The sequence below is a fragment of the Canis lupus genome, chromosome 9 (assembly GCF_011100685.1).
Source record: "Canis lupus familiaris isolate Mischka breed German Shepherd chromosome 9, alternate assembly UU_Cfam_GSD_1.0, whole genome shotgun sequence".
Classification (NCBI taxonomy): domain Eukaryota; kingdom Metazoa; phylum Chordata; class Mammalia; order Carnivora; family Canidae; genus Canis; species Canis lupus.
In genome coordinates this window covers 11,965,656-11,987,069 of record NC_049230.1, presented here as the reverse complement: position 1 = coordinate 11,987,069, position 21,414 = coordinate 11,965,656, and the positions used below count along the sequence as shown (strand labels likewise).

At 36.5% G+C, this 21,414-nt stretch overlaps 1 protein-coding gene and 1 long non-coding RNA gene across 3 annotated transcripts in view; one reads left to right on the top strand and one right to left on the bottom strand.

Moving 5' to 3' along the window:
• The window catches only part of GNA13 (G protein subunit alpha 13), a 40,803-nt gene that overhangs the window by 7,224 nt on the left and 12,165 nt on the right, over positions 1-21,414 (top strand). The window lies entirely within an intron of this gene.
• LOC111097331 lies at positions 2,651-20,868 on the bottom strand. The gene is made up of 3 exons (XR_005364284.1): positions 20,794-20,868; positions 3,709-3,753; positions 2,651-2,925 (listed from the first exon to the last, which is right to left on the bottom strand). It is a non-coding gene; the product is annotated as an uncharacterized LOC111097331 (long non-coding RNA).

The following is a 21,414-nucleotide window of genomic DNA, read 5'->3' as shown; positions in this document are numbered from 1 at the left end:
TTAGTTATTAAGAAATATAAGCAACGTTCCTAGAACTGGTTCTATAGGGCAGGAAAGTATGTGCCTGGGAGGGACACTCCAGGGCTTCCTAGTTTCTATAAACACTTGAACTTGTCAGCATTAATACAACTTCCTGTAATGATCTTTGCAATTCCTGAAACCAAAGTTACTTTTTTTGTTATTGTGGTACCTTTAGTTGGACTTAATTTTTCTTGCTCAAGTAGTACAGTTTGTGCTGATGATAGTTAACACTTCTCCAGGTCCATGAGGTCGTTTATCCCTTGAGACAGAGCTTCTCTCAGTCTGGGCAACAGAGTAACTATTTAGCCTCACTCACTGACCTGGAAAGAGGAGCTGAGTGCTAATAAGTAAAATAGGAACTTCAGTTTGGGCTCACATATTTATTCCTTTATTTGTTCTGCAAAATGGATTTGAAATACTATAGAATTAGAGGCATTGGTTTATTCTTTAATTCTAATTTGGGTTGGCTTTAAATAGTGAATCAATTACTACTTTTCAGTCATGAAATACCATGTTTCTGTTGGAGAAGGAATTGATCTATTTTCTCTGAATAAAAGTCAAAATAGGACTTTAATTTCAAGCTGCAAAAAATCTATTATCCTCTGATTTTAGGATTATGGTAAAATATTTGAGCATATGTAACAAAAGAAATATTTATACTGTAGAGATTTTTAAAATTCAGGCCTCTATTGATAGAATTGCCTTCTGGTGAATTTGATTAGATGAAAGTGGTTTCATTTTATCCAAATCTTAGAAACCCAGAGCTATTTATAGTGCTGTACATTAAAAACAGAGGATCCTTTAGGCACATGCTGATGGTTTTAATACGACTTTGTGAGATTGTGTGTGTGTGTGTGCGCGCGCATTTACATGCATATGTATCTTTATATATTATGTCAGTGTGTTCATGTTTATATCTTTTTTATTTTATTTTTTTGTGAAAGCTTAACTAGTTGTGGGATGTCTGGGCTCTAGGTGCTGAAGGCCATTGTAAAATACTGTGCTGCTTTCTTTATATTACTTTTTACTGCTAAAGAAAACTAGTGGTGTAGTAATTTATGCTGCTGTGAAAGTGTTCATTAAACACCTAAAGGATGAAGCAAGAAAATGGTTTTGTTATGGAAACTAGACTTTAGTTTCAGAATTCCTTACTAGAGTGGACCTAACCCGGGAGAAAGATTCGTGGCCTCTAGTTTAAGAAAACAGTAATTGCCCAAGGCCTCCCTTAATTAAATATTCCCTGTTCATCTTTCATAGGTAGGCAGCAGCCTAACTAAGCTGGGGTACCTAATCATATTAGCCCCAAACAGGTGCCAGTTTCTTTCTCTAGAAAATTAATTCAAAGACTGGTAATTATATCACTTTTTAATACCTTATATTTTATAAAAATTGCTTATATTTTTCAGAGTCCTTATCACATATATTATCACATAATCCTTCAAATACTGTGAGAGGAGTGGAATATATGCTTTTGTCTCCATTTCACAGATGAAACAATTCAGATGTAGAGAGGTTTCTTGATGCTTCAGATCATAGCTAGTAAAAGAGGATGGAACCCTGATCAGCTGTCCACAGTGCTGGCCAGTGAACCATTGTGAACCACTCAAGCATTATATCTGTGGAGCATTCTTTCCTTCCATGCCCAGCCTCTTCTGGCCAACACCCATGCACACAAATAATTAACATTCCCCTAGAAACTTCTAGCACACTGTTTTGAATATGTGTAAGGTTTTATTAAGACTGCATGGCATTCTACTGATGGATACACAGTTCTTCTATTCTGAACTTTTATAATGTCCTTGTGCCATTCCTTCTTTATTAATTTACATTATAGTTATGATCCACCATTCATCATGATAAAGGCTCTTTGAGTCTTCACCTCCCTGAAATACTAGTGATCCTCAGCTGATGTCCCATCAGTGAACATGGTTTGTAATGTGTGTCCTGAAAAATGAAAGTTTAATGGCAACCTGTTACATGAAAGGCAATTATATATTTTTCTAGGAAAGTGTCATTTGGAAATTGGCTCATATTTGGCATACAGTTGCCCAAATTTGCACTTGGTATGGAGAAGGGGGTATCAGAACGCTTGTATTCTGTTATTTTATGAACTCTGCAGTGTTTCTCATGTAGTCATCACAGTTTTTTTTACTGCTTGTGAGCATTCCAGATTGCAGTTTGTTGTAAGTTTTTATTCCAGTTAGAAACTACCTTTTTTTTTTTAAGTGCATATTTCTGGATATTGACAATTATTTTTATTATCTTATTTGAAAATACTTGGTATTTTCTAGCCGTATGATAGAGTTCAAGATGCTTTTTTTTTCCCCCCCAAGAAAATTTGTCACATCCAAATTAGCAAAACATTATTAGAATGGGCTGATAGGGATCAAGAAAATAGTGATTTTTGTTTTGAGAACCGGACTTTAGTGGCCTTGGCTAAAGTTACCGGTCTGTTGCAGTGATAGTAGTTGTTTATCTTAATCTTTCCAATTTAATCTCTTTCTTTGGCAAAATGAATAGAAAAGATTTTTAAATCAGTGCCATGAGTGAACTGTTTCATCCCCAACTATTACACAAGAGATGTAGAAAACTTTAGTAGAAGCCCTCTTCATTGATTTATTTTGGCTTTAGGTCTAAGTCATAAGATCTGTGTACTTGGTTTTGCTACATGAAGCTTTGTATCTTCTAAACAAATTAGAAAATAACCATATTCAAATTCATTGATTAATTTTACATGTCGTAAAACATTTTTACAAATCATTTTAATGTGATGACAATAAACTTTGACATGTGGTTATCTGCTATGCACTGGGATGACGTGGAACTGGATGACCAGCTAGAACTTGTGTCCTGGCTCTGCCCTTCGGTGTGTGATCTTCAGCCAGTCCCTCAGCCTTTCTTTTTCTGAAATTGTAAAAGGGGGACTATTTGAGGACCTATTATTATTAGTTGTAGAAATTACATGAGGTGATCCATATAAAATAAGCCTGTGGCACAGTGCCTGACTCCTATTAACCATATTATTAACATTAGCTGTTAACATTTCTAATAAACCCTATGCAGGTAAACCACAAGTAGCTTTTTTAAAAAAAATAAACCCCTATAGACATTGATTTGATCCCCTCTCTAAACTTGATTACCAATATGAAAATCCTGGAATTCAAAAAAATGCAGACTATGACTCATATTCTCATTACACCGTATGTTGTCTCTACTGAAGGTAGAACATCCAAGAGAGAATTGAGCTCCTCAGCATTGCTGTATTGGTTATTGTTGCCTTCTCGCATCACGTCACTTGATTTTTAATCTGATGTGTAGGCTGAATTAACCAAATCCTTATCTTCCTGCTGGCAGCACAGTGTGGGGTAGCCTTTGGCAGAGGTGCAGGTGCTCTGCCTCTCCCACCGAATGTGCTTTTCTGCTCTGTCTCTGCGGTGTCCCTCCACCCATACACACGTGTTCTCTCTCCCTTTCCGTGTCCCGTGCCTGCAGCTGGTCGAGGCTTTGCGAGTACGCAGGTCGAAGAGGGTATTGGGACTTCTTTCCCAAGGTAAAAAAATATATATATTCCTTACAAAATACAGAACAGTGTTTTTTAATATTTCACATTACTTTTTGTGAAATTTTATAACTTTTGATCATTATGTGTAAAAACCATGTAAAACCATTAGTCTAAGGGGGAAATACCTGTTTCCTTATGGAGCAGAATAAACAAAATTTCAATCTGTTCCCCTAAAGGAAAAAAAAACATTTTATAGATTTTGGCATTTAAGAACAATATCAGTCAACAAACAGTGTTAATTCTATTGCTAAAATAGAATACTGTCTTTGAGTTTCTTGAGCCAGAGCAGCCATATTTAGCCTGTTAGTGGGATATTTCTCTTCTCTTTTAATCCTTCTAGAAAGGTTAAGAGGGCTAGACTAATGAATAATTGGTGTGAGAGACTTTCACTTTTCAATGTCCTGGTTACTCTTATTCCCTGGATAATCTTTTTAAAAATTATTTTTCTGTTAAGCAAGACACACTACCTAGTAGGAGTTGCATAGGGAGTCTGTCATCTTACTTCATTGTATGATTTTCATTTAGGCTTCATGATGTAAAGTGTAGTTGTATCAATTTATTGATATTAAGTAAAAGAAAAATGGAAGCTGCTAGGTTTTCCTAGTTGCTAGAGAGTCACAAGTTAATTGCTTGACCAACTTCATGCTATAAGAGGTCTAACAAATGAGAAGATCATGCTTTTAAATTGCTGTTCAAATGTGAGACGGTCCCTAAATTCCTGTTTATTGATTTTTAAAAGCCTAAGTAAGTGAATGCTGTATATTCACAAAGCTGATCTATCCTTGTTTGTTAGCTACAGCTTCAAAAATTATAGGGACTTTATACCACTTAGATGCTACACACTTCAATTCTAGACTAAGGCCAGAAGAATTATATGTACTTGCTTAATTTTTTTCCTTGACTTTTTAAAATTATGTTATGATCACATGTTGCAACCAGTTTTAAGTTTGGTGTTAAAGTTTAATAAGAAACCAAGATTTTTCACCTTGTTAAATAGCATTTTGCACATTGGGCTATAATGTAAAATATCTTTGTTTTGAAAAAGAAGGCTCTTTGTTTTTGTTTTTTAACTTTCATCCTGTAGAAATGCATTCTTTTGAAGGGAATGTGTATGTTCATCTTATTCTATTTTATTTTTTTTAAGTTTTATTTAAGTGGTCTCTATAGCCAGTATGGGCTTTGAACTCATGTCCCCGAGATCCAGAGTCATGTGCTCTTCCAATGAGCCATCCAGGCACCCCTCATCTTATATTTTTATATGTAATTATATTTTGTACTAAATGCAAGTATTAAGGTTTAGAGCATTATTTTGAGCATCCATTTTCATTATGGTAATTCTTTTCTCAAATAGATAAAGTGAAGAGCAAACATAAAAGACACTGTGGGTAAGAAGGCCTCAGATAGCAGATTTCAGATCTGTTCTTTAACAAGTCTTAATAACAGCTAACTGATAAAGCTCTCAGCAGCTATTCAGTAACATGTTATTGAACACCTATTAATGAGCCAGGCCCTTTTTACTTGCTGAATATTTGGTAGTGAATCAAATGAAAGCAGTATCTGTTCCCATTGATCTTGGTAGTTGGAAGGAATCTACATTAATATAAACAAACAGGGATCCCTGGGTGGCGCAGCGGTTTGGCGCCTGCCTTTGGCCTGGGGCGCGATCCTGGAGACCCGGGATCGAATCCCACGTCGGGCTCCCGGTGCATGGAGCCTGCTTCTCCCTCTGCCTGTGTCTCTGCCTCTCTGTCTCTCTCTGTGTGACTATCGTGAATAAATAAATAAAATATTAAAAAAATATATATATATATATAAACAAACAAATAACTAATCACACGTGGTAAATGTTTTGAAGGACCAGAAGAGGAAGCGGTAAGGAAACAAGAGATTGGTCTGAGGAGGGGATCTGTAAGTAAGGACCCTGTGGATGAGAAAGGGGCAGCTGGCGAGGACAAGGAAAGTTCAGCAGAAGGCATACCAGGTGTGGGGACATAGGTGGGGAAAAGCTTTCCGGAGTGTGGAAATTGGGGGCAAATGAAAAAACAGTGATCAGTCAGCAAATATCTGTCAAGAGCCCCTGGATGCTAAGCGGTTCCAGGGTTAGGAGACTATTGCTGAATGAACAGCTTGTCGTCAGTGGTAGCTGTAAAGATGGAGAGCAACAGTGGTTTCAGGGAACACTTTGTAGGGAGAATCATGGGGATCTGACAGATTGAAGATGAGAGGAGGGAGGGGAGGCATATGTGAAGAGTGACTCTGCTTGTGATTTTAATAATGAGGTGGATGGTGGTACTTTTTGCTGAAATGAAAAGATTAAAGATTGTGTGAGAAAGAGATTTGAGGGGGAAGATTAAGAGTTTAGTTTGGACATGTTAGGTTGAGATCTCTGTGAGACATATGGATGGAATTAAGTAGACACTTTGTGATGCATGAGTCTGGAATCCAGAACAGAGCTCTGGCCTATAGATAGAGATCCAGGAGTTACTTGTATTGGGGTGATATTTAAAGTCTATAGAATGTGTACATTTACTCAAGGAAGGGGTGTAAAAGAGGATAAGGCTCAGGATGGAGTCTTCAGGAACCTTCAGACCACTTCAGAACATTCAGAGAGGGGAGGGGATGCAGGCAGACACAGCCAGAAAGGTAGGAGAAATTCAGGCACATGTGGGATGCCATGGGAGCCAAAGAAGTGTTTCGGAGAAGAAACAAATGGACAGCAGTGCCTCCTGCCACTGCGGTCTAGTGAGGCAAAAAATAACGGGAAAATTATTGCTGACTACAGCAGGTGACCTGGTGAGGGAGAAGCCTGGCTGCAAGGGCTCGAAGAGGGAAGAGAGGTGAGGAAGTAGCAAAGATTCACTTGAGATGAATCTGACTGTTCTCATTTCCCTTTAGCAGTACTTTCAACCACCTGGCTTTGGTAGGTTGGGCTTTTTCAAGACTTTCAGAGTTCAAGAGGAGATTGTGTTTATATTAACCAGTTTCTTTGAATCTCATTCTCTCAGAAGCAGAGTTTTTACCAGTTAATAATACTGTTAATGTTAGGCCTGGCAAACACAGAAGAGTTTTTTACTTCATACTTGATTGTTTTACTTATGACCATTTCCTGTTCAGTGAGGGCAATAACTTGATCAGTTAAACACATTTGTTCCTTTGTTCCTTCAGCAGATATGTATTGAGTACCTGCCCACACAGTATTCTGGGCTGAGTGGGCCCTGGGGGCTCAAACTGTGTGTGTGGCTGCCTTCATGGAGGCTCTCAGTCGGGTGGAAGCCAGATAAGTCCACCCACGGAGGTTGCCAGTGATAGGATAAATGCTATAGTATATTGCATTTGCTGCTTTTCTGCCAAGAATATCCAGAATCGCTAAGTGTTTACTAACCTAGAAAAGACCTATGAAAGAGTACCTGAGTCCAATTCACTTCATTTTATACATAAAACATTAGGTCTGGAGAGGTTAAGGTTATAGCTAGTTTTGATTAGAGCCGCTATTCAAGCTCAGGGCTGTACGACTCCATAGCCCATGTCTGATACTCCCTACCATGCTTTCCTGCATCCCTTTAATAATACGGTTAACAGTAGTAATTTGGAAACAGGAACTGATAGGCCAATATAAATTTGGAACTATTTCCCACATTCATCAGTATTCAGAAACATTCACAGGTTGTATTGCTCTGCTGTCTGACATGATTGATTGATTGGCACATAGGGGAAGGGAAGGTAGTTAATGCTCTGGTAGGCTGTGTGGAGCTTCTCTGTTGCCAAGAGTTTGGGATGATGAATTGAACAGTAACCTGGAACTAAAGTCATCTGGATTTTCCCCTAATCTGCTGTGTGATTTTAAGCATAGAATTTCTTTATTAATGTTGATTGTTAATGTTAATTAATTTTGCAATTATTGCATGTTTGAGTTGTGGGGATTTCAAGATGCATTGTAGCACGTCATCAGAGAGCAGAACTTTCCATCTGGTGTGCATTCACAAGGACTCTGACAGGCCCCTCTATTTAGATAGCAGGGGAATTGAAACTGTATTTGGGAAGTATGTCCTGTGTTGGAAAACTATTCTTTTTTCCTTTTTTTAACACTTGAGGTCATTTCTTTTTGAAAATTAAAAAAAAAAAAAAAAAAAAAAGTACTACTGAAGATTCTAGTTCTGGCAGAGCTTAATGTTTCTTTATATGCTGCTGGGATTATATGTAATTGACCATTATCAAAAAAGTATTTTAACTTCAAAGAAATTTTACAGAGCTCAAACCTCTAAGCTTTTTAAGTGTTATGGTTATGTGGAAACTGAAAAGTAGGAAAGTTTTGGTTTTGTTTTTTGAGGAAATTACTTACAGCTTCCAGAATCCAGATTAGCTCTTTTTAAAGTTTAAATTTTAAAACCTATACGTATGTCCATTGTAGAAAATCATCCAGTTGGCCCCTAACCACCATCCTAAGACATCTTTGTTGACATTTTGCTGTATTTCCTTCCAATATTTGAAAACAGTATTGGAAGTGGAGTTAAACGTTCCTGTACTTTCTGTACAATTTTATGTCCTGTTCATTTAATATTGCAATGTTAGCATTTCCTGGAGGAGGTGATTTTCTCAGAGAACTGATAAGGCATCTTTCAAGAAATGGATGTGAATTTCTGACTTACATGTAAAATTCTTTCTCACCTATATTTTTTTAGGAACAGAACCTGGTGGTGCTAAATGGTAACATGGAATATGGGCTAAATCTTACTGTGTTGCCACCCAGTCTGTTGGACCTAGCACCCCATCTCCGCCATATTAAACTTTTTCCTCTTATTTAAAATTTGTATTTAATGTTTAAGGGAAGATTTTATTTTGTTTTTATAAAGATTTTATTTATTTATTCATGAGAGACACAGAGAGAGGCAGAGACACACAGGCAGAGGGAGAAGCAGGCTCCATGCAGGGAGCCCAATGCAGGACTCAGTTCAATCCTAGACCTCCAGATCATGCCCTGAGCCGAAGGCAGACGTTCAACCACTGAGCCACCCGGGTGTCCCTGAGGGAAGATTTAAAAAGGAACACTGACTTCCACTCAAGCCTATATTATTTTAAAGAAGGGGCTTTAGAGTTTAGAGAATGATTGATACTTAAGATAACAAAATTGAACAGCTTATGTGTGTGAGGTCCATGCACATGAGTAGAAGATACATATGTAACTATACACACTCACTAAATGTAGTGCTGCTACACTTTTCTCTCTTCAGGATGAAATGTTTTAATAAAAATAAGGTTCTTTTTGTGATTTCTGTAGTAGAATTACTAAACTGCATGGTACATTTTGTATGAATTGGAATTTGACAGGACTACAGGAATACTTTTAGAAAACTATGATCATTAGCCTTAAATTATTTTGGTGATAAGCCTCACTGAAAAACTAGATGCAAAAAGGAACTTATTAATTTGTGAGCAAGAGCAAGAAAAGGACATTTACAAAATAAAGTGAAAACTTAGTTCTGTCCAAAGATTTTTTTAATTTTGTGCACTAGTTTGTTTTTTAGTTTATATACAAGGAAAATGGAAATTAACTGCCTAAATTAGGCAAAAGTCTTTTTGGGAAATTCTATTTAGGCTACTATAAACTATCTTAGATTAGTCTGAAGAAGTATTTAGTTTGAAAAAAAAAATGTTTTCAATACTGGGGTGGTTTTTAAATAACTAATTTTTGGCTCTTTTGTACGTTTTAAGTGATAACACATAGAAAATGCCTAGCCAGAATTTGAAACTGCATTCAGTTGGAATCTACTGAAGATTGACCTGTTTTCCTTTGACAAAAATAACTTACATATTTTTGATATAAGTAAATACTGTCTTGTTGCTTGTGAACCAAACATGCACAAGTGATAGTACTTTAAGTATGCTTTCATAATGAAGGTGAAAATATGACCCTCATTCAAAACATGTGCTGTGTATCACATCAATACTTTATAATGCTTTTTTTCCAGAGAAAAATGAAAAGGGAAAGCTATTTTTTAAAACAGGGTAGGTCTTCTCAGAGATACAGAATAATAGGTCCTTTGAAGGACAGGCAAAATGAGATTGTTGGAAGGGCACAAAATGAAAGAAGAGCTGAACCTGCCCCATGGCAAGCTCTGAGAACCAAGGGGAGGGTTTTGTGTGTGCCATGTGTGCATGTACTGTGTGTAAAACTAGCCTGTTTATCATATTTTAGTTTGAAGAAAAAAAATTAATGGTGGGAGGAGGGGAGACTGGAACTCGTTAGAGTATATTTCAAATATTTGAAATAGGATGGTTTCAAGGTCTTTTCACTTTAGAGTCATTTTCAAAGCTATGAACAAACTCATAATTAGGCTAGGTTTTATGTTTACTGTCTTTAGGAAATTAAGTATAAATGTTAGAATCTTAGATTTAGATAAATAGCATGAGCAGAGCAGTATCTTGGTAACTTTCATATTTTCATATGACTATGTGAAGAGAATAGAGAAAGGACAAATAGGATGAGAAACTGAGTCTTTAAATAATAAAAAATGTTACCATCAGCCTTTGTTATTAGCCACATCCTCAGATGGAATGAAGTCTTCATTCATTAACTAGTTTTAACCCCAAACTTTTCTGGTTTTGTGCTTTATTTATATTTGGCATTTGATTCTTACTGCGAACTTACATAAGTAAATGCTAGATGGAAAGGCTTATATTGCACAAAGTCTATTCATAGAATATTGCCCTAAGTCTCCTTATTTAGATATGGCTTCACCATATTTGCTGGACTTAAGTTACTAGAATACAAATATGAATTACTGATTTAAAAAAAACATATAGGTTGGGGCGTCTGGGTGGCTCAGTTGGTTAGCGTCTGTCCTTGGCTCAAATTTTGATCTCAGGGTTCTGGAATCAAGTGCCCCCCCCCCCCCCCCATTTGTGCACATGTGCTCTCTTTCTCTCTCAAATAAATAAAATATTTTTAAAAATTAAAATACATATAGGTCAAATGGATGTTTCCTTTTGAATAGGTTTCTCTAAATGTATGCTTAATGAGCCTGCCTAATGAAATATTCAGGAGGCTTTGATCTGGCTTAGTTTGGGGGATTATAAGACTGATGAAAATTTAAAAGACATATTATGGGCATACCAAAACTTTATGGCAATTGAGGAAGTACAATACAATATGGCAGTACAATTCACAGGTGTAATCAATTTGAGGAATAGACAGATTTCTAATTTTCTCTCTTATCTCTTGTTTTTTTTTTTTTTTTCCTCTTTGAAACATTCCGAACTTGCTTTTGAAAGACTTAATATGTATGGGAAGTGTGTAAACAGCTTTAAACCACAGGACTTAGCCATTTTAGAACACAGACATCTATTTTGTAGTTTACTAGTACTTCTTCAGGAAACGTTTTGCTGTTTATAGCATTTGGCTAGTGGTTGGTTCTCTATATAAAGAGAAACTGGGTATTAACTTTGAGTTATGTCTCATTTTCAGAATCACATGTATACCTAGATTTCAGAAGAAAATTTCTCACTGCTTAAATACCTTGGTAATATAGATTTTCTCTACTATTTCTTATACTATTATGTTTATTTTTAAAACAAAACTAGAGGCACCTGGATGGCTCAGTTGGTTGATTTTGGCTTAGGCCATGACCTTGGGGTCCTGGGATCAGTCCCTGCATCAGGCTTCCTGCTCAGCCAGGAGTCTGCTTGTCTCGCTCTCCCACTGCTGCTCCTCTCCCTGCTCACACTTGCACGGGTATGCATTGTCTCTTTTTCTCAAATAAATAAGTTACTCTTTAAAAAAAGAAAATGAAACTCTTCTAGGTAATGATGGTCTCATAACTAAAAGGGCCTCAACATGTAAAAATGGGATACTTTTTAATTCACTTTTTTTTTCTAATTGACTTTTTTCATTGAGTTTTCTGCCACTTACAGGCACACCTAATTGGCCTGCAGTTAAATTGTAAACATTTTACAGGATTAAACGATGGCAGTTTATTTAGTAGTACACCAAAATCTAATACATTACTTATACTTTGCATATGATTGAATTTTATTTGACCCTTTCATCCCACAGTGTAAAGTTTACCTGTTTACCAGATAAAAAGATAGAATTCTTCTTATCAAGCACCTTGAGTTACTTTATCTTATCATGCAAAGTAGAAGTGTCTGTTGTAGAAGTAAAATTATTTTGAAGATTTAATTGAGGTTTTCAGTTCTTCAGGGTTCTGTGCTAAAATATAAGTAGTGGTTCTAATCATTTTTTTCATTTGTGCTTTTATAGCAGTTTCACAGTGTTATACTTGGATTACCAGGGTCATCAATTTTGATCATAAAAATTTCAGGGAGTTAGCTCTGAAGGCTGTAGACTCTGGCAGACATTTGAAAATAGGCTCTAGGGATGCGGAAAGGAAGGCAGCTAGAATTGTAGTAAGGTATGTCTGAGTTACCAAATCAATTTTTAAAAAGAGAAAGAAAGGGAAAGCTCTACTTGTTTGTAGGCTTAAGGCCACTGTTTATGTCATAATTCAGATCTGTCAAAGGAAGGCCTAATGTTTTACCTGTGAGACCTAGTTGAACGAAAGTGATACTTGAAACTTACTCTTGCAATAAGTTAAAGCTAAGTAAGTTTCTAATCTAGTTTCTTAATAATCTTGGCATTTTTGCAAGGCTTAAAAAACCACAGCTGATTTCGTGTAATCAATACTAAAAGTCATGAACTTGATATAAAATCCAATTTTGAGTAAAATGGGTATCCAGATCTGAACATTAGAGGAATGGCTGCATTAGAGGCCCTTCGTTAGGAGCTTATTAATAAGATTTTTGATTTGGTAGATTTGTGGTGGACCTTAACCAACTGAGCCACCCTCTGACCCTGGGAATTAGTATTTTTAACAAGCATATTAGAGGTGCTGAGGCACTGCCAGGTATAAGACAATAGGTCTAGAACTGAAGTCAGAAAACTGTTTCTGAAAAGGGCCAAGTTTTAGGAGTATATTTTAGACCTTGTGTGCCAACAGACAAAATCAAGGGCATTATGTAGGTATTTATATAACAAGAGAAAACACAATTTTCCACAAGTTTTTTGCTGGTGAAATTCAAAAACACAATAATAAAAATTGTATACAGTGTTTTGTAGTGTAGGTTTACTAATGAGAAGAGTGGAATTCTTTTGGAGATGAATAACATTTTGCTTAATTGGGGTTCAAATGTTAGTGTTCCCTATCAAAATTAGTTGCAAATGTTCATTAATGCTGATCTGTAGTGAGATTTTACACATTTTTCATCCTTGGAAAAAAAAAAAAACGCGTCTTTTCATACAGATAGGTACTGCCAAATGAGCATATGATTTTAATTGCTTGGAAGACATTTATAGAATTCTGTTAGATTCTTCTGGGTTTGCCTCCTGGCATGTTATTTACATTGCAAATTACCCGTTTCCAGTTGACGGTTATGTGGAAGCTCCACATTGCGCAGTAAAGTGGATTTTTAAAATATGAAAATCCCCTTTGTACTTGCATTGGGGTCTGCAGGATGCGATAGGAACTATAGTTTAATTTTGGAAAAATGTAGGCTGCAAATTTGTGAGGATAGAGGCCTCACTTCTTGTTTTACTTTTGAGAGCAAATGAATTATATTAAAGCGTTTTGAATGAATTACTATAGTATAAGTGTTGCAAAAACCGTTTGCCTTTGAATTTGGAGTTGGATTCCTTAAGGTATATAACCAAGTCTTATCTAAAGTTAATTTCCAAAGCCATTCATGGTCTGCTTTAGTGACAGGATCATTCGTATTCAGAAAAATTCAATTTCATCCGTTCTAAAAATCTCAGTAAAAATTTACCTCTGCTAAGCTATTGAGCAGTGTAATAGGACAAACCAGCATATTCAGAATCTATTTTTTACAAAAATTTATAGAACTGATGACAAGTCCTTGGGAGTGAATTAAATTTATTGTTGACACTTCTGGTTCAGAAACATGATAGACCCCTATGGTTCTTCACACAAAGTACCTAATCATGCAATACGGAATCATTTTTACAGTCTTTCTAAATTTGTCTTTTTTTCTGCTGTGCACATACTTTTACTACCATCAGTTGTAACACATACTGGCATATTGCAATTTAGTTTGTACTGCTTTAGACTTTTCTCAGCTTCTTTGAAAGGATTCTCATCTGTAGTTCTCCCACACAGACTATTCAGACAGGCGAATTTTTCAGTCACTTCAGACTTGGCACTGATTCCTGGAGTAAACAACCACTGAGCAGTGAAGGTAGTCCTTGCTCAACCAGCAAACTGGAACCACTTGGAAATTGACTTTAGTTTCAGTCTCTTTCCATCTTTTACTTTTGCAAAGAAATCCTGCTGTGATGAACTATTCCCTTTCACATTTTGTGATTTCTGTTGTTGTTGTTGCTTTCCTGTGAGTTGGGATTATTTTGAAGAGTGTTTAGTCTGGTAATGTGGACGTGTATTATATTCTCTTAACAGAACCACAATGTCACTGCATAATAAACACAGTGCTTTTCCGTCAAATTTGCTGTATCAAAATTATCCACATGCCATTGTGCCTCAAAAGCAGGACATTTAAAGTCCTCTTTTGCTTTTTGTTTTGATGGGTATATGTTAGTAACATAGTAAAAAAAAAAAAAGTCATGCTATGGCAGTCCCAGTGACGTTGATATTTTCAGGCTATAATTGTGTTAGCGCATTATGTCGTGCAAAGTGAAGAGAGCTCCACACACAGCCTATGTCATGACCGCTCGTGGCTCCTGCGGCGTGGAGGAGCCTTAGTGCATAAATGACTGAGGTCGTGCTCCGATACAGTTTTATTTATGGACACTGAAATTTGAATTTCATATCATTTTCAGATGTCATGAAGTATTCTTTTGATTTTTTCCCCCCAGCCATTTAGAAATGGGCTACATGAAAACAAGCAGTGGGCTGGATTTGGCCCTGGGGGTCATTGTTGGAGGATCCTTGCTCTAGAGTATAGTTACATAAGAAAAATAATCGAATAGCTCTCAACCAGCCTTTCCTTCTGCCACAATAGTAGTTTACTACCACAGCTGTACTTGCATAGATTTTTCCTATAGTTCTGCAATGAGGATACTTTTTAAGATTCTTATTACACATTGCCCTAGTTGCTTTATCTAGAATATGCATGCCTTGCTTTTTAAAAATCTGTATATAAATCCAGCTTAAATTCCACATCCTTTTGAAGTTGTAAATTCTACATGCTGTCCTTTATACATTTTAGCTATGCAGAAGAGAGTATTGGATAAATCTGTCACTTGTTCAGGAACTGGGCAAATAAACTGCCAAGCTTCTCATACTATGACTACACATTTGTTTAATATAAATTACATCCTAATTTGTGTTCTCAGCTTCTCTGTTACCTTTAAACTCAGGGCCTCTTATTTTGTTGCAAGCAAAGAAAGAATCCTTATAACACATAATTCTTGTGAATGGGGGAACAACATTGAGGTGATTCCTAGTTTTGACACAACTTACAAAATACAGTTTGTAGAATGAATAGGATTTTTTAATTCAACAGGACACTGGAGCTAATCACCTCTCTCATCTTATTCTTGAGGTAACTTAAAGCTCACTGATACTATTTTGTGTCTAGAACCCAAGTCCACTGGCTGCCATGCCATACCCAGACAGTCAGTACTCTGAACAGAGGAAAAAAGAACCAAGGGATGACATGAAACATCTTATATTTTAAAAGTCATAGGTGTGAAAAGGCTTTTTGCAATTTTATGAAAATTTCTCTTTAGTAACATAAAAAAAAGTGGGGAAGGTAATAACAGAGTCTCAGGTCATAACCAACAAAAAGTGAGTGTTAGGCCCATGATGTGTCTTGTCCAATACATGAAGTTACTTCCATATTAACCAAGAGATTTTAATATATGTGCTGCCGAAGTGGGCACTCTGTATTAACCAAGAGATTAAGCAACATAACTTGAATAATGAGTCACAACAAAAGTGAATTTAAGATTAATAGATGGAGAGATTTAGGGAAAGGAGAATTTAAATTTAAACCAATTGTATAAACTGAAATTGTTGCCTAGAGCAGAACTTCAATGATTATCCATGGAACCATGAAACTTCCTCATTTTATTGACATTAAACTGAGGCCTGGAGAAGTTTAGAAACTTGCCAGACCAGTGTTAGAGAAAGGACTAGAATTCACATCTTTTCCTTGAAGTTAATAATAGACAACTGGAAGACTTTTTGGTCACTTCTGAAGCTATTAGGAAAAAAATATTTGAGGGAAATTTCCCCCTGGGAATTCATACTTCATTCACCAGACATTTTTGGGGAGGAGAGAGAGGAGGCCAGCAGGTGTTGGGTGCCGAACTAGGTACAAAATTTGCCTAAGAGCAGTAAAGCAGGAACAGAAGGTGACCTTCAGAACCTCTTAGGCTAACACAGAACAGAGATTCTAATACTCATTTTCTATGTCTTTCGTAATTATTACTTTTTATAAAGATTTTATTTATTATTTATTCATGAGAAACACACAGAGAGAGAGGCAGAGACACACAGGTAGAGGGAGAAGCAGGCTCCATGAAGGGAGCCTGACATGGGACTCGGAGATCCTGGGACTCGAGGATCATGCCCTGGGCCAAAGGGAAGGCAGGCACTCAACTGCTGAGCCACCCAGGCATCCCTGTCCTTTGTAAGTAGATTGCAAACAACACATATTTTATATTTTTAAATTTGGAATTGTTTTGAGATTATAAAAAGGCAGATTTTCTCTTTTTTTCCTCCAGTAACACCTTCTAAAGCTACTGTGGGAGATTTCTCCTAGGAAAATACTCATCCTTTTATAGCACACACGTTTGCACATGCTCGTGTGTGTGTGTGTGTGTGTGTGTGCGTGCACACATGCCTTTGTGTGCATGGGTTTAAATTTGCTTGTTCACATTAGCTTAATTTGGGGGGGAAGCACTGACCTCTTAAGAGAAGGAAACATTAGTTTACAGTCATGCACATTAAAAGGTTCTGAAGCCGTTTTTGTGTCCCACTCTGGATTTTCTGACTAATGGAAGGATCCATAGTATTACCTGTGGTCTAAAATGGTGAATTAACATCATTTTTTATGTTTGGGGAGTTATTTTAACCATGATCTGTTTTTCATAGGAATAATATTTTAAAGTATTTATACTCTGAATAGATACTGGCTGAGTGATAGTGGCATAGTATAATCATTTGGCAATAGGGCACTTTATTTGGGACTTTAAGTACTAGAGATAATCTACACTATCAAATGTGTGGAAATTAATTATAAATATTTTATATAGTCTCAAGTGCACAAAGGACTGTGTAAATTACACCAATGAAGCTTCCTTCGGTAGAATTTGAAATTTAACAACATGCACATGGATATATCACTAATTACTATCATTTAATTTGGGTGAGATTATGAATTCCCAATAAACAGAGGCCTGTAGTAATTTGAACCTAAAAGATCTCAGATACACTCCAAGAGAATGCACTTAAATCAGGATGCATTAAGGAAAAAAACTTTTTTTTTCATATTTTTAACACCAAGAGATGAACAATTAGGAACAATTTTCTTTTCCTTTCTTGAAAAGAGAATATAGTCACTCATTGAGCTACAAAGCTGCCCTTTCCATATTTAAATAGAATAGTTAAAGCATACGTAATACAAATGCATTTTTATAAATCTTTGAGTCCAGATTTGTTCATGGAATTACACATTTTTTGGATTTCAGAAAGATAATACAGTGCATGTGCTGTTTATTATGGAATATCCATTGTTTTGCAGCAAAGCATTTGAATAGTTTTACTAAATAGGAGAAATAAAGACTGTAAAGAAACACATCAGTTCAGGTCAGGTTTTGCTCACAGTTAAGTGCTGGAGGCAAGCTTACCAAAAAACTTGTAGATGAGGGGTTGTCATTTCTTTGCAACCTTCACTCTGTGATCTCCTATTGTAATTTAGCATTTAATGGTGTAAATATGTCATATGTGGCGATTATATTAAAATAATAATAATTATTTGATGAATAGAATATTATTATATTAGTTTACTAAAGCTTATTAAATCATTTCCCTAATGATAGGTGGAAAAATGGACTTACAAACCTTGCTATCATAGGTAGCACTAAGTAAAATATCTTTTTGTTTGTAGCATTTTGTTTATATTGGATAAATTCCTTACAATGGGTAAAAAAAAAGTTCACTAAAAGTTTCCCTCATACTACTTAAAACTTTCTCAAAACTTTGAATTTGCAAGCTCACTAGAATGAGTATAGCAGCTTCTCTGTACCCTCAGAAACAATGGGTTGGTCATAAGCCTTTATTTTTTTACAGGGGAAAGGGGGAGCTTGCTGCTTTAGACAATGTGCTCATCTTAAGGTGACTTTAACTTTCATTTATCTGGCCATTAGTTAAGATAAACAGCAGTACTAATTGAAATATGTTTTTGTGCAGTTGAACTTATATTGTCAATTTGGATATGGAACCTGTTGTTCTCTGTGGTACACAGAGCCCCATTGCTCTGGGGGGAAGGGGGTCTGAAATGAGAAGCATTGGGGATCACAGCGTGGAGCCTGTCAGAGTTTGCACCTTAGTTTATTACAGACTCATCTGCAAAAGATATCTTCTCTGATCTCGACTTAGTTTATTTTCATCATAATTTCACACTTGTTGGGTAGGAGAGAGTCAGTAGAACCTTTGTGGCAGTGAGTAGTAAGCATCTTGAAAATGTTTAACCTCTTTGCCTTAGTAATTCTTTTGAGATCACTCAGGGCATAATTCAAGAGCACATACAGCTCTACTCAAAGCTATTTATCACAATATTATTTTTTTTTAAATGTTAAAAATGTTTATTAAAAACAATGCAAGTATTCAGCATTAGATCAGCAGTTTTATTTAACTTTTTACATAATAAATACCGGGAATTATTTTGACTATTAAATTTACTTAAGTTATTTAAGTGGAGAAATCAGGACACAAACTTGTTTGTAATTATTTCAACAATGTGAATTATACAAAAAGGCATTGGAGGAAGATGTCCTGAGATGTTAACTGTGATCTTTCCTGAGTGCTGGAGGTGATGGCTATTGCCTCTTCCCTCCTTTGTACCTTTATCTAGTTATCAGTTTCCACAGTGAATTTATATTAAATCTAAAATCAAGGATAAAACCAACACATGCAATATACAACACTACCAGTCAAAAAACACCTTTTTTAGAAATCTAGTTTCGTTTAAGGTATTTGACATTATTACATAAGTATTCAATATACACATTACTGAAAGGTAACAGTTTTGTTAGACTCCTACAGTGACTATCTTTTATCATATTTGTCCAAGAGACTCTAGTGTAACAGAATCATTATTTGTTTGAATTTTACTTTTTAAACACTTTTGGGATGTACAAACAGTCCTGTAAGTAAATGTTGATATTTATAGATTAAGCCCAGATTCCCTTTGACCTATATACCTCGATCAAAACACAAAAATACTAATTTTTTCATTAAAATTCATGATACAATGCAAAAAAAAAAAAAATCCACACAATGTTGTCCAGATAATCTCTTCATTAATCCAAAATTAATTCCTTGACGATTTTTCCTATCTCCTAAAGATCTTTAGATATTATAAATACAAGTTCCAGGAAAAAAGCAAAATCATCTATCGTTGCTTACAATCGTGAGGAAATCAGCCAGACTCCCCACAGGTGCACAACCTATGTACTTCTCCATGCTCCAAGTGTGTCCCACAGATTGCGGGTGGGGGGGGGGGGATTCTTGATACCCTATAAAGAGAGTTGTTAAGTCAACACTCTTTATAATGATACTAAGCTGTTACTCCCCTTCTTCACTGTTCACACTGGCCGGGATGGTGCAGAGAGAACAGCAGAGGTCTGTAAACAGCCAGCACCTTAGCACAGGTCCAGGCATCGGCCCCACACAGAGTTGTGTTCTTCACCACCATGCAGTAGTGGTTATCATTTCACACACACACACACCCCCACACACACACACAGCCACTTAGGATTGTTCCTAAATAAGCATTAAAAATGATTGTTGTAAATCTCGACCTTTGAGTCCCCATGTCTTTCCTATTCTGTGTGGTGGACTCGGAGGTGCACTAAAAGACCCCTGCAGTGTACTGGCAGCAGGATGAAAAGCACTTTTGCAGCTGGTTGGATTGTGAGCCAACTAACCATGTTTTTCATGGAACACCATTTTTTCTTGAGAAACCAACTAACTTATTCAGACTTGAGCATTGGACAGATATTTTGTAGAAGAGAAGTGAAGTTAGCCTATCACTTTAAGGAAAACTTGGGAAAGTATTTGTTGCCATTGATAAAACTTGGGCTTTGAAATGAAAATCCAGAGTTTAGGAAAACTTGAGTTGGTCCACCACTGTGAGCTTGTCAGCTTCCCAATACTTAGGACTTCTATGAGAGATGGAAGAGATGCTCATGATTCTGATGTTATTAATGTAGTATAGTGAAACAGGCCTGTGTTTGGAGGACCTGTATTATTCACCCACCGTGTTCCTCTGATTGGTGCCTGGTGTTACAAAATAGTGGTTGGGTGACAGATCCATTCTAAGTACAGGGTAAACCAGTGAACTTCAATGTCACAAAGTATGAAAAGTTCATTGGTAGGGTTTCTATGACTAAAACTACCCTTGTCAAGTATTGGTATAGTAGCAAACTACTGAAAATATTTTATTAAAATGCTTCCTTTCCAGCTACATTTTTGTAACAGGCCAGATTTTCTGTATATAGCCAACCAGGACGACCTATAGTAGCAGTTCAAATGCAGAAGCAAATGAGTATCTCACTGTCTTTTATTGAGCTATACTAAAATATGTTACCATGTAATGGGTTTATTATTGATATTTTTAAACAAATTTTAAATAAAATATTTTTAATTACTTAGTTATACTCTCTAATATGATAAATATTAATAGCTATAACATACATAAACAAGGTCTGTTTGGGATCCTCAAGAATCTTAAGATTTTAAGATGTGTAAAGGGATCCTGAGATCAAAATGAATTGAGAACCTCTATAAGGCCTATGACCCAGTTTGGTTCCGAAAGTCACCCCAACTGCAGAAGCAACTGGGCAGTGATGTACCCTGCCCAACCCCTCCCCTGCTCCCTATCCCCAGCCCCAGAGCAGAACCTATAGACGACCAAGATCTTCAGGTGATTTCTCCTATATGTGAAAGAAGCACTACCTTCAGGAAGTTGTAGAAGCAACAGCCATGGGCAGGCGGAGTGCAGGGCCCTGGTGGTAGAAAACAAGCCGGAACCTAAAAACACAGGGAGAACGTCCTGAAAGAGCCCTTCTTGCCCCACGTGGCTCCCCTCTTCTCTGTCCTCTGTTCAAGTAGTTCCTCCTTGGATGTATTCTTATATAGTGTAGATATTCAAAATTAACTTGGAAGTCTAATAGATATTGGGGCCCAGAGAGAGTAGGCTGGTCCCTCAGGAAGAGACCCAAGGAGACATGAAGCCTACGGCAGCATTCAAAATCTTCTGGAGCAAAGTGTGTCTGTCCAGACAAGTGCCTCTTACTGAAAGATTTTACGGTGTCCTCACCTCATTTCTGGTTTGCTCTGTCACTAAAGATAACCACCATCAGTGTCAACTTCAGGTAGATAAATGTAGACAATAAAAAAAAAAAGAAAAATATAGACAGAATCCCCCATAAATTATAGTTGTATGTTTATCTCAAAAGCAGTTTTTACCTTTTATTTAATTACATCTTCCCTTTGGATATCTAGATTGTTCTGTCACTAAGTGTACATGTCATCCTGTCAACCAAGAGTGTTACTGGGGGACTGCCTATGGCATTT